General features: G+C 37.9%; 1 pseudogene across 1 annotated transcript; it reads right to left on the bottom strand.

Moving 5' to 3' along the window:
- Nucleotides 1-4341: 4341 nt before the first annotated feature.
- On the bottom strand, nt 4342-11916 carry LOC309611276 (large ribosomal subunit protein eL31 pseudogene; annotated as a pseudogene). The gene has a single exon. The product of its transcript is annotated as a large ribosomal subunit protein eL31 pseudogene (transcript).
- Nucleotides 11917-13110: the final 1194 nt, after the last annotated feature.

Here is a 13110-nt window from a genome sequence, read left to right as displayed (position 1 = left end):
CTGATTTTGTTACTTTAGTCACGTAAATATTTGGTGAGGGTAGTGATCAAAAGAGAAGATTTGGGAAAATGCAGAGATGGACTTTGTAAAGGGATAGAAGACATTTAGAAAAGCACACATAACAGATTGGAGACCAGTGGGGGTATTGGAAAGAAAAAAAAATACTATTGTTTGGAGGAAGGTCTGTCAGATTATATAACTAGTACATATTTAGCTAGAGAGGTCATAGGTTATAATTATTTGTTCTGAATGCTTGGAACTATTATGTCTATGTTAATAAAAATGGAATCTAATGAATTCTTGAATTTGGGAAAACATATATTTTTCAATAAATTTATTAGTAATGGCTTTATGATAGCCAGGTATAGAAATTAATCCAAAAGAGCTTAAACATAAAAGAGAATGTATTGACTCTAGGGGTAAGGTTTCCCATCAAGTCCTGATCTGGTGCTCAAATACCATAGGATGGTGAATTTTACTGTTTACCTCTCAGTTATGCTTTCCTCCTTTTTTTTTGGCTTCATCCTCAGGCAGCCTCCCTGTACTCGGAGATGGACAGTTCCAGGTTTACTTTTACACCTATTCCCCAGGTGGAAAAAGTGTGTCTTCCTCAATAATTGCCACAAATTCCTGAAATGGTGTCAGGTGACCTGTGTCACATCTCTAAGCTTGAATAATTCACTGTGTCCAGGAGTGTGGACTCTAAGACTGGCTCTCCAGGATGATGGAGACACCCTTGTCCTTGAAAGTGGAAAGCAATCAACTTCACTAAACCACATGGAACGAAAGAAGGAAAATTGGGGTATGATAGTGGAAGAAAGGAAGGTAAAGCTAGACAAATGAAACAACAGAAAAACAGGTTTTTCAACCTGGAAAGAAGGGTTAAGATATAGGAGAAACAATGAGAAAGTTGTTGAATAATTTTGTTCTTGTGGTCAAAGAATAGAGGTAAGGCAAGAACACTGTTTAAATTTAACCAATCAGAACAGAGAGCCTGGCTGAGATCAACCTACACTTTCCTGTCCCAGTTGCCTCAGATGGGGAGTTCCCTTCTGTCATAGCAGAAGAGTAAAGTGGTTTAGAGCAGCAGTCCCCAGCATTTTTGGCACCAGGGACCGGTTTCATGGAAGACAATTTTTCCATGGACTTGGCGGGGGGTGGGGGGGGGGACGGATGGTTCAGGCGGTAATGCGAGCGATGGGGAGCGATGGAGAGCAGCAGATGAAGCTTCACTCGCTCACCCACCACTCACCTCCTGCTGTGTGGCCCGGTTCCTAACAGGCTGTGGACCTGAACCAGTCCGCAGCCCAGGGGTTGGGGACCCCTGGTTTAGAGGCATCTTCCTGGGTCCCTAAACAAGCTCCAAAACTTACTAAATCTATGATTTTGAACAAGATCCTTAACATCTCTGTGCCTCACTTTCCTCCTCTGGAAAATGTGTGTACCTCTCTCATGGGGCTGTGGTGAAGAGCAGTTGAAAATATAATGTGCTTAGAAGGGCATGTGGTCCATAGGAGATTTATATCAGTATTAGTCATTCTTGTTTTTATTAATACAATTATAATAAGAAAAGCCACAGGCAAATGTGAACATATGTATGGGTGACACAACATATGATATTAGAAGTTCATCCTCAGAGGGGATGACAGAAGGGATTCGAGTTGAATACAAAGTGTGAGATCACATAGAAAATCACTAAGAGTGACCTGGTTATAGGATTCGCTGGTTTTTTCTCCCTGTTGTATATTTGTGATCAGAGTCAAACCAAATTAGCATCGATTAAATGTTTCTAACTCGTTGCTCTGTGGGTATCACTTCCTGGAAGAAATTTGTGATAGGCAGCCTTTAAGATGGTTCCCAATCCTTCCTACTTCCTGATATGCATGCCCTTGTGTAATTTCCACCCCTTGGATGTAGGATGGACTTATTCACTTGCTTCTGATGACTAGAATATGGCAGAATTTGTGTGACGGATGCCACTTCTGAGATTTGGTTATAAAAAAGCTATGGCTACTGTCTGGGCATGCTGTCTAAATCTCTCTTTCAGGTCACTTTACCTGGGGGTATCTAGCTGCCCTGATGTGAGGCAGCCCTATGGTGAGGGGCTGACTCCCACCAATAACCACCTGAGTGAAATCGGAAGCAAGTCCCTCCATCTCTAAATGAGCCTTTGTATGAGTCCACATCTCTGGCTGACAGCTCAACTATAACCTCATGAGAAACCTTGAGCCAGAGGCACTCAGCTAAAGCCACGCCCTGAGCCCTGACCCACAGACACTGTACAATAATAAACATTTATTTACTTAAAACAATACTTAAAACAATAAATACTACTTTAAGCTTCTAAGTTTGGGAGTAATTTGTTATATGACGATAGATACCTAATAAATAATTTCTAGACTAAAAACTGTAGGACATAATCATACAATAGCTTTCATGACTTGGTGTGATTTACTAGTAAATGTGGCAACTTTTTGCCTGAAAGGATCCCCATGGCCCTTACTGCCGTCAAGGAGAGATGAACCACCCCAAGTAGAGAGAATGGAGGAAGCTGTCAACTAATTTATGTTAGTATTTCAACAAACACACTTTTACGCACTCCTGATCATAACCTTTACTAGACCATAATATGTAGGTATATATCATGCCATAGAGAGGAGAGAGAAAGCATATAAAATTATTTTGGGCCCCCAATCTCCATAAGTTCAACCTGGGGATAAGATATTTACAGGTAATTCATTAAGTTAAGCCATAGTACAATAAATTAAGTGCCAGAATGGTGTACGATGACAGAGTAGTTATTCCAGTTAATTTGAAAGATCAAAAATGTACTTTATTTTGATAAACTCAACTTTTTCATGCATCCTTCCTGCTCAGCAGAAGGGAAATTATTTTTAGACCAACCTGGTAAATTCAATCCAAACCAATAACTTTTATTCTACCCTTGGTAATAAAATAGCAGACTCTCCCCGGAAATAATCAAATTCAAGTAGTCTCATCCCCTCAGTCATTGCTCACAATTCCAAGTTTTCTTTCTGAGCTTCCTTCCCAATTCTCCACACTTTTTTTTTTTTTTGTCTGAAACAAGGAAAACAGGGAGGAAGGTCATCTGCTGCTGTGGTCGAGGGACTGTGAAGCTGTATGGTTTATTCGATGTCATTTCTCTGTGGCTTCTGGCATCTGGTGTTCTCATGTTGTCCTGTATTGCCTCTGGTGCTGAAGGCAAATGATGCCGGCTACCTTGTAGAAGGTTTCAGAGTTCCTAAGTCCTCAGCTGGGCAGCTGCCGTAGCCCTCCAATGCAGCGAAGTCTCTACGAAATGCCACAGATTCTCTCTGCTTTCCTGAACTCGTTTGTGTGAGCAGCACACTGGTTCAAGTGCCAGCTACTGTCTATTGCTTTCTGTGAGCTCATTAGAAATCTTGGAGTCAATGCCATCCCAACTAGGATTCCCATGTGATGGGCAGTTTCTGAGAATGGTATAGGGGGTGGGCTATTCTCTCTCTCGTTCTATGTCTCCCTTTCTCTCTCTTTTGGACTGCTTACGCTAGGGGAAGTCAGGTGCAATGCTAGGTCCTGTGGCAGTCCTGCAGAAATGTCCACGTGTCCAGGAACTGAGGGAAGACTCAACTCTACAGTCAGTAAAGGGTGTGGGACCTGCAGGGATCTCCTTCAATCCAAGAGTGCACAATGAACAGAGCCCACCTGAACAAGCTTGGAAATGGACCAAACCCTAGAAGAGATGACAAACCTTTAGTAGAGACTACAGCCCTAGCTGACAGTTTGACTGCCACCTCATGAGAGACTTTGACCCAGAGATATACCTAGCTAGGCCATGCTTGGCTTTTTGAACTATAGAAACTATGATAATAAATGTGTGTTTTAAAAGTGGCAAGTATCGGAGCAGTTTCTTAAACTGCATAGATAACTAATACATCATGTCACCTCGTGAGTATTGTATATTACTTCTCCCAAGCCCTGGCATCACTGCAGGTCATGTGTATATCAAGATACAGATTATAAATTGGGACCATGCCCTTTTCTCAGAAACCACCCCCAAACTACAAGGGAGATTCTCTTGTGGTGAAAGTTTTTACAGGGTAACATAATTAAACGTTCTTCTACCCATACTCCTACACAAAGGAGGAAGAAAAGATAAATTACCAGAGTCTAAGGCTCTCCAGAGGCTGTTTTACAAACTTCTGACATCCCTACCCTGCTAATACCCATATTCCCTCTTCACATCTTCTAGTGGTAAATGCTGCAAAAACAGCTATACTTCAATAAAATAAAAAATTTTTAAATGTATATATATATATATATATATATATATATATATATATATATATACACATACAACAGACACAGAAAACAAACTTATGGCTACCAAAGGGGAAAGAGGGAAGGGAGGGATAAATTAGGAGTATGGAATTAACAGATACACACTACAATATATAAAATAAACAACAAGGATCTACTATATAGCACAGGGAACTATATTCAATATCTTGTAATAACATATAATGGAAAAGAATGTGAAAAAGAATAATATATATCTGAATCAATTTGCTGTACGCCTAAAACATTGTAAATCAACTATACTTCGATGAAAAATTAAACTTCAAAATCCCAGCTTTTTTAAGTATGGTGTGTATTTAATAAAGAAAATTATCTTTAAAAAACCCCAGCTCTTTTTTACTTGAAACTTGTTGCAGATTGGGAAAACCCTGAAGTAGGAATAAAACCTTCTTAATGTTTAGCAGTTTGAATAAATGTGTCATTCTCCTCAGACATGAACACTCTCCCTAGTCATTCGCATACTCTCCACATAGTCACCGTGAAGAGACAGACAGCAGTAAGCCAGGAAAGCAGGGGCAGAAACCACCTAATGTTAACTCACGGTATAATGTAGCAGAATTCTCTGAGGAAGAGGTCAGTGGAAGCTGGTCTTGTGGATGAGGTGGGATTTGTTCTGAGCCTTAAAGGATTGGAGGATTTGCATAAACAGATTGGAGGTTTAAAATCATTTCAGAAAGTGCAAGAAAAAAAAAAAAACGCGCAAAAGGCACTAAGATCAAAATTGCGTTTGGAGGGATAGTGGGAAAAGGAAATTTGTAGGAACAGGGCTGTCTGTTAGGCAGCCGAAAGAGAAAGATTTCTAACACACTGGATTACTCAGAGTCTGACCATTATCCGGAGACAAAGAGATGTTTTTGAGTAGAGGAATAAGACAATGAAATTAATGACATAATAAATTGATGAAATGGCAATTGATAACCAAAGAATAAATATTTATTGAGGGTCTTCTATGCGTCAGGCATAACACCGAAAGTACAATGGTAAGCAGAGAAATATAGCTGCTACCCTCATAGAGCTTGCTATCCACTGAGGAAAACCATAATTTTAAAAGTAAATCATATAGTTTGTGCTCAAAGTGCTTGGAAGTTGAAATTCAGTGACACGAGAGGGTAGAAGGAGAGAACTTCATGGAGTTAGGCTTTCCTAAAGATTTTTTCAAAGGAAACTTTTTGTTTTGAGGTAATTACAGATTCACATGCAGTTGTAAGAAATAATACAGATTCCACTTATCTGTTGCCCAGGTTTCTTCAACGGTAACACATTGAGTAACCATAGAACAGTATCACAACCAGGGTATGGACATTGATACAGTGAAGATGCAGAGTATTACCATCACAAGGATTTCTCATGTTGCCTTCTTTAGCTACACCTACTTCCTTCTTGCTCCACCCCCATATTCATCTCTGAACTGCTAATGTGGTCTCCACTTCTAAAATGTTGGCATTTCAAAAATGTTATGTAAATGGAATCACGTAGTGTATAACTGGTGATTGGCCTTTCATAGTCTGCATAATTTTCTGCATGTATCAATATCTTATTCCTTTCTTATGGCCAAATAATTTTTCTTGGTATGGAAGTATTACAGTGTATTTTTTTGTAATAATGTATCTTTTTAAAAAAATGTTTATTTATTTGGTTGCACCAGGTCTTAGTTGTGGCAGGCGTGCTCCTCAGCTGCGGCTACCGGCTCCTTAGTTGTGGCATGCAAACTCTTAGCTGCGGCATACACATGGGATCTAGTTCCCTGACCAGAGATCGAACCCAGGCCCCCTGCATTGGGAGCACGGAGTCTTATCCACTGTGCCACCAGGAAGTCCCTACAGTGTATTTTTTTTAAGACTGCCAAATCACTTTCTAGAGGGGTTGTATTATTTTACGTTCCCTTCAATAATATATGAGTGATCCAGTTTCTCCACATCTTCTGCAACATTTGGCATTGTCATTTTTTAGGTATGTAGAAATAATTCATTGTGGTTATAATTTGCATCTTCCAAGGGGCTGATGATGTTGAACATCTTTTCATGTGCTTATTTGTGATCTGTATATGAAATATCTGTTTGTGTCTTTTGTCCATTTTAAATTAGGTTTATTTACTTTATTATTTTTTTTTTTATAAATTTATTTATATTTTTGGCTGCGTTGGGTCTTCGTTGCTGCGCACGGAGTTTCTCTAGTTGTGGCAAGCGGGGGCTACTCTTCATTGCTGTGTACAGGCTTCTCATTGCGGTGGCTTCTCTTATTGCAGAGCATGGGCTCTAGGCACACGGGCTTCAGTAGTTGTGGCTTGCGGGCTCAGTAGTTGTGGCTCGCAGGCTCTAGAGCGCAGGCTCAGCAGTTGTGGCGCACGGTCTTAGTTGCTCCACGGCATGTGGGATCTTCCCAGACCAGGGAACGAACCTGTGTTTCCTTCATTGGCAGGCGAGTTCTTAACCATTGTGCCACCAGGGAAGCCCAGTTTATTTAGTTTAATGTGTGTCTTGAGAGTTTTCTTATGTTCTAGATACATGTGGTTTACAATTTTTTTTCTCCTAGTCCGTATCTTGGTTTTTCAATCTCTTAAAAGGGTCTTTCACAGAGCAAAACATTTAAAATTTTGATAAAGTCTAATGTTAATTTTTCCTTTTATGGATCATGCTTTTAGTGTCAAGTCTAAGAACACTTTGCTTAACCATAGATACTAAATTTTTTTCCTTTTTTTTTAAAGTTTAATAGTCTTACATTTTCCATTTAAGTCCATGATCCATATTGAGTTGATTTTTGTATCACGTGAGAGACTTAAGTCAAGGTTTACTTTTCCTGCCTGTAGATGTCTAATTACTCCAACACCATTTGTTGAAAAGGCTCTCTTTTTGTTTCTCTGTTTTAATTTTCCTGCCTCCCATGGTTTACACGAACATATTTTAGAATACCATTTTGATTTATCTAAAGTGTTTTTGAGTGTACCTCTTTGTATAGCTTTCTTAGTGCTTGCTCTGGGCATTACATTTTATGTACATAACTTATCATAGTCCAATAGTGTTGTGATTTAACCAGTTCAAATATTTTAGCATATTAAATAGTCTTACATTTATGTGAATTTGGAATTATACCGATCTAGAGAATTGTCCTACTTTTTCATTAATATTATATTTTATGTCTTTTCTTATTTAATTAAATAAGCTTCAAAAAAAAACCAAATCAACAACAACAAAAAGTATACAAACCTCATCTCCCTCTGCATCTCCTTACCATCCTACATTTATAATATTTATAATTATATTCATTATAATAAATGTATATATTTTGTATATTATACTTGTATATTTATATTCATTTATGTTTATATTTAATAAATATTATTTATCAAATAATATTTATTAAATATAAACAGTTTCTCTATAGACTTTTAGAACCATATCAAAAAGCATTTTAATTTTGGGGTCACCCTTAAAACAATTTAGAAGACTCACGATAAGAAGAATATTTTGTATTTAGCCATATTTTTGCTTACTATGTTGTTTTTTTTCCTTTGATGTTCCAAAACTCCTTCACTTGTTTCTTTTCTGTTTAGAGAGCTTTCTTTATCCATTCTTATAGGATAAAGGTCTGCTGGTGAAAGATTCTTTTAATTCACCTTCATCTAAGAATGTTTTGATTTTTCCCCTCACTCCTGGAGGATATGCTAACTGGACACTGTACAGTGGGCTGCCAGTTCTCTTTCAGACTTGAAAAATGTTAGATTACTTCCTTCTGACTTATATGTTTCCTAATGAAAAGTCCCCTGTCATTCAATTATGTTCCCTCTATAGGTAACATGTCATTTCTTTTTCACTGCTTTTAAGACTTTTTCTTTGTCTTAAGTTTTCAGAAGTTTGACTATGATGTTTTATAAAAGTATAGAATTCCTTGGGTTTTATGCCATTTGGAGTTTGCTCACCTCGAATCTTTAGGTTTATGTCTGTTGCCAAATTTGAGAATTTTTCAGCCTTTATTTTTAAGTACTTTTTCATTTCTGTGCTCTATCTCCTCTTCTTCCAAAAGTCTGCAATGTATTTTAAAGGGTAAATGGGAAGCGACTGATAAGTTTTAATCAAGGGACTTATATCGTTAAGCTTTTAATGAGAAACAAGCCATCCCACAACTTAGTGGGTTCAAACAACATTTATTTAATTAGCTCACAACTCCGTGGGTTGGCAATTTGGGTTGGTCTCAGCAGGGTAGCTTTTTTTCCAGGTCTCAGCTGGTTTTAACCATGCATCTTCGGTTAGCTGCTGTGTTGGCTAGAGGCAGGTGACTGTGGAAAGTCTGCACTGGGATGGCTTGTCTCAAATGTCCCTTGACCTTCCAGCAGACTAAACTGAGCTTTCTCACCTGGTGGTGGAAGTCCTGAATGACCTATGGGAAGCAAGCTCCAATGTGTAACAACTTTGCAAGACTCTGCTATTGGTATGCTTGCTAATGTCCCATTGGCCAGAGTAAGTCACGTAACGAACCCAAATTCAAGGGATGGAAAAATAGATTCCAACTTTCAATGGCAGGGGAAAATTTTTGTAATCCAGTGCAGGGCTATTATAATCTTTTTAAAAGAGTATTTGTTACTTTGAGAGGTATGATTTGCAAGAATCAAAAGTTAAGGCAGAGAGATCATTTTAAATAGGAAGAGAGAGAAAACTGGAGATTTAAAATATGCTTAAGCGGTAGCATTGACAAGTGATTCATTATGCACGAGTAGAGCAGAAACGATGTGTCATGCATCGCTATTAGGTTCCTGTCTTGAGCAATTTGAGGAATAGTAGTGACATTTATTGAATTGGGAACCCTAGAAGTGGCAAGATAAAGACAAGGGTAATGAGTTCAGTTTTGGATAAATTTTATTTGAGGTACTGAAAGGCATCCAAGTGGAAGTATTGACTACGTTATTCAGCAGAGGGCCAGGGTTTAAGAAAAGAGTTCTGGATGGAAAGAAAACCATCTGTAAGTTATCAACTTATTGACCATACATGGCTTTGGTCATAGAAATGGGTGAGTTAAATGTTAATATTCATAAGAGTTGTATGGTTCTGAAAATAAGAAAAATGGAATAAGTGCAGGATACTATTGAGTTCAACAGTCTTTAGCAGTAGTCAGAAGGATATTTTATTTTACTATTTTATTAAACACACATATCTTTAGTATTTGTTTAAAAGACTTGAGTATATTTGTCAAAAGACAAATAAGGGCAAAATCCAATCTTAGTTATCATCCATGGTGGAAGCTACAGACTGACTTCCATGAGAGAAGGGTCAGGTGATTATACATGTGTAACAAGGAGTCAGGGCTGTATGATCATAGGATCATATCCCTCTTGGTATTATGTAATTATTAATATAACAACTCCAAATAGAGTCTAGTCTGTCTGATCAAGGTTGCTAACAAGAATTCACTCAGTAAAATAATAATAGACAAAATTCAAAAATATTTGGGATGATATTTGACTTAGTTTCAACTATGGGAATTGAACTGGATTTCTGAAGTCCAGAGATCATGACCAGCCAAAATTTCTGGCCATATGTCACCTCTGTCTCATGTGTATATTTCTTAGTGTGTTTATGCATCTTTCAGCTCTAGGTGGAATTAGAATAAAGTACAGAGATATTTTTAAAAGAAGTAAATTAGATATTTTTATCTTGGGATGGAATCTATACAACATTTTTTGTATATGTGAAATTTAATAGAATTTGGCAAGTTTGAGTGACAGCCTCATAAACCCAATTTAAAACGTTATTGAGTAATTGATTCAGAATGGTGATGTAAGCTGAAATCGTGCTAAGTTTATGTACAATATGTTATGAACATTTATACAAACTTCAACTGTAACATATTTATAAGTTAATTTCTTGGATTTATAAAAATCCCTAATACTTGAGAAGGCTTTTTCTCAGAAAACTGAAATGCTTAAAATGAGTCTAAAATATATTCTATTTATAAATTCTGTTTAAAATATTTGAAGTAGTATTCAAAGTCCCTTTATAAAGATTATGATTTTTCTAGACTTATACGTTGAATAGAATTTGCTAACTGAACTTAAATACCTGACAAGGGTTTTGAATTTGTAACTTCAGAAAGTTAAATTTAAAATAAATCATAAAACTCTGTGAAGTCTTTCTTATATACAAAATCTACCCTGAACTCAAAACAAGAAGGAACTAAGTTAGAAGACTGTTGCACGAAATGAGGAAATCTGTTACATAGAGGAGCAGGAAGAGGGGACACTGCAGGGGTAGAAGAATGGGACCTGAAATGATGCAAGTACAATACTAGAACCAGAATAAGATGCTGGGAGTCTTGAGATGGAATGAACCTTGGGTTGTACAATGTCTTATTAAGGTTAATGTTTAATACAAAGTTCAAGAATGTCCAAAATTGAGAGCTAGCGAAGAGCAAGGCAAGGAGTTGATCCTCCCTACGCTCCCACTAGACCATCGGGAGACCCATTTGCAACAAACTGCCCTTCAGTTCTTTTACTCCCTTCATCTCCAATCTTGCATAATGACAGATGGACAAAACGAGATGTAAGAACGAGCCTGTCCACATTGGTTGGCATGTTATAGGGGAATGGGTGCTCAGAACAAACCATGGGCTCATGAGAGCTAATTTTCCACCTCCCCACTCAAGTGAAGCAGCCTCATTGTCTTATCCCTTCCTTTCCCCAGAATTGGAAAGATACACTAGGTGTCCTCCTTGCTTCATACTCTCTCATATTCATACCATAATCCTCTAGGAATGTTTAGACTTCTACATGCCTTCGAGGCTAATGGTATAAGACTATAACCTTTCCTTTTTCTTTGTTCTCAACCACTGATGTTTTAATTACTCTTTCTGCATTAATTTTTAAAGACAAAATAGCACGTGACTGGTAATCTTTCTCTTCTCACTATGTTCTTCTACTATTTTGGGTGACTTCTGTTTTACTGATATCCTGATCCTCAATTTCTTGACATTTTCATCTACATGGAGTATTTTTCCCATTCCAGTTCAGCCGTTTACTCCCATAACCCCATCCTGAACCTTATTCCTTGAGTCGTCTCTGCTTCTTTTTTTTTTTTTTTTTTTTGTTCTATAACTTTATTGGACAATCAGCAGCTAATTCTCATCCACACTAACTATCTGTAGATTTTTGAAAGTGGGGACAGGTACATAGGTAACCAACATATAGAGCTTGTTTGGCGAATCTTCATCTTCATTACACTTTCTGGACAACTGCACACAGATATGGTATGGGACATCTCTTATTCCTTTGGCCCAGACAGCTTTCTTGAACCTGGTGTCAATGTGTAAATCTGGAGTTCCCATCTCCTTCATGGCAAATTTCCAGATTTTTTTGAGTGCCCGAGGAGCACGTTTCTTGAAACCCATTCCTTGGATGTGCTTGTGAATGTTGATAGCGTATTCTTTGGTCACCACCTCATTGATGGTGGACGGACCCTTCTTCTCACCACCCTTCTTTGTGGGAGCCACCCTGCCATGCCGGGGTTGGAAAGAAAGAGAGCAAGGGATTGTGGGAGGATCTTCTCTGCTTCTGATATCATATAAGCAGGATCACAGAGATGACCACAGCCTCTTAGCCTTCCATCCTTCCAAATAGCCATCAAATCTATTGGGTGGGCCAAAATGTTCATTTGTTTTTTTCCGTTAAGATGGCTCTAGTAGCACTTAGTTATCTTTAACTTCATTTGAAACAATTTTGTTAGATTGTATGTGACAGCTGTCATATCAGTATGCATTTAAAAAAAGACTTATCAAAATTGGTGAATTTTTATGTAGCCATTTTAATATCGAAGATGGAAGAAGAAAAGCAACATTTCTGGCATATTATGCTTTATTATTTCAAGAAAGGTAAAAACGCAACTGAAATGCAAAAAAAGATTCGTGCACTGTATGGAGAAGGTGCTGTGACTGATCGAACATGTCAAAGTGGTTTGGAAGTTTCGTGCTGGAGATTTCTCGCTGGACAATGCTCCATGGTCAGGTAGACCAGTTGAAGTTGATAGCAATCAAATGGAGACATTAATTGAGATCAATCAATGTTATAACATGCAGGAGATAGCCAACATACTCAAAATGTCTAAGTCAAGCATTGAAAATCATTTGAACCAGGTTGGTTATGTTAATCGCTTTGATGTTTGGGTTCCACGTAAGTTAAGCGAAAAAAAAACCTTCTTGACCATATTTCCACATCCAATTCTCTACTGAAGCGTATTGAAAACGTTCCGTTTTTAAAACAAATTGTGATGGGCTATGAAAAGTGGATACTGTACAACAATGTGAAATGGAAGAGATCATGGGGCAAGCGAAATGAACCACCCACCATCAACTACACCAAAGGCCGGTCTTCATCCAAAGAAGGTGATGTTGTGTATATGGTGGGATTGGAAGGGAGTCCCCTATTATGAGCTCCTTCCGGAAAACCAAACGATTAATCCCAACAAGCACTGCTCCCAATTAGACCAACTGAAAGTGGCACTTGATGAAAAACGTCCAGAATTAGTCAACAGAAAATGCATAACCTTCCATCAGGATAACACAAGACCTCATGTTTCTTTGACGACCAGGCAAAAACTATTACAGCTTGTCTGGAAGTTCTGATTCATCTGCCGTATTCACCAGACATTGCACCTTTGGATTTCTATTTATTTCAGTCTTTACAAAATTCTGTTAATGGAAAAAATTTCAATTCCCTGGAAGACTGTAAAAGGCACCAGAACCATTCTTTGCTCAAAAAGATAAAGTTTT

This window comes from Balaenoptera borealis (assembly GCF_965194805.1).
Source record: "Balaenoptera borealis genome assembly, chromosome: 14".
Lineage (NCBI taxonomy): Eukaryota > Metazoa > Chordata > Mammalia > Artiodactyla > Balaenopteridae > Balaenoptera > Balaenoptera borealis.
This window is presented reverse-complemented; position numbering and strand designations above follow the sequence as displayed.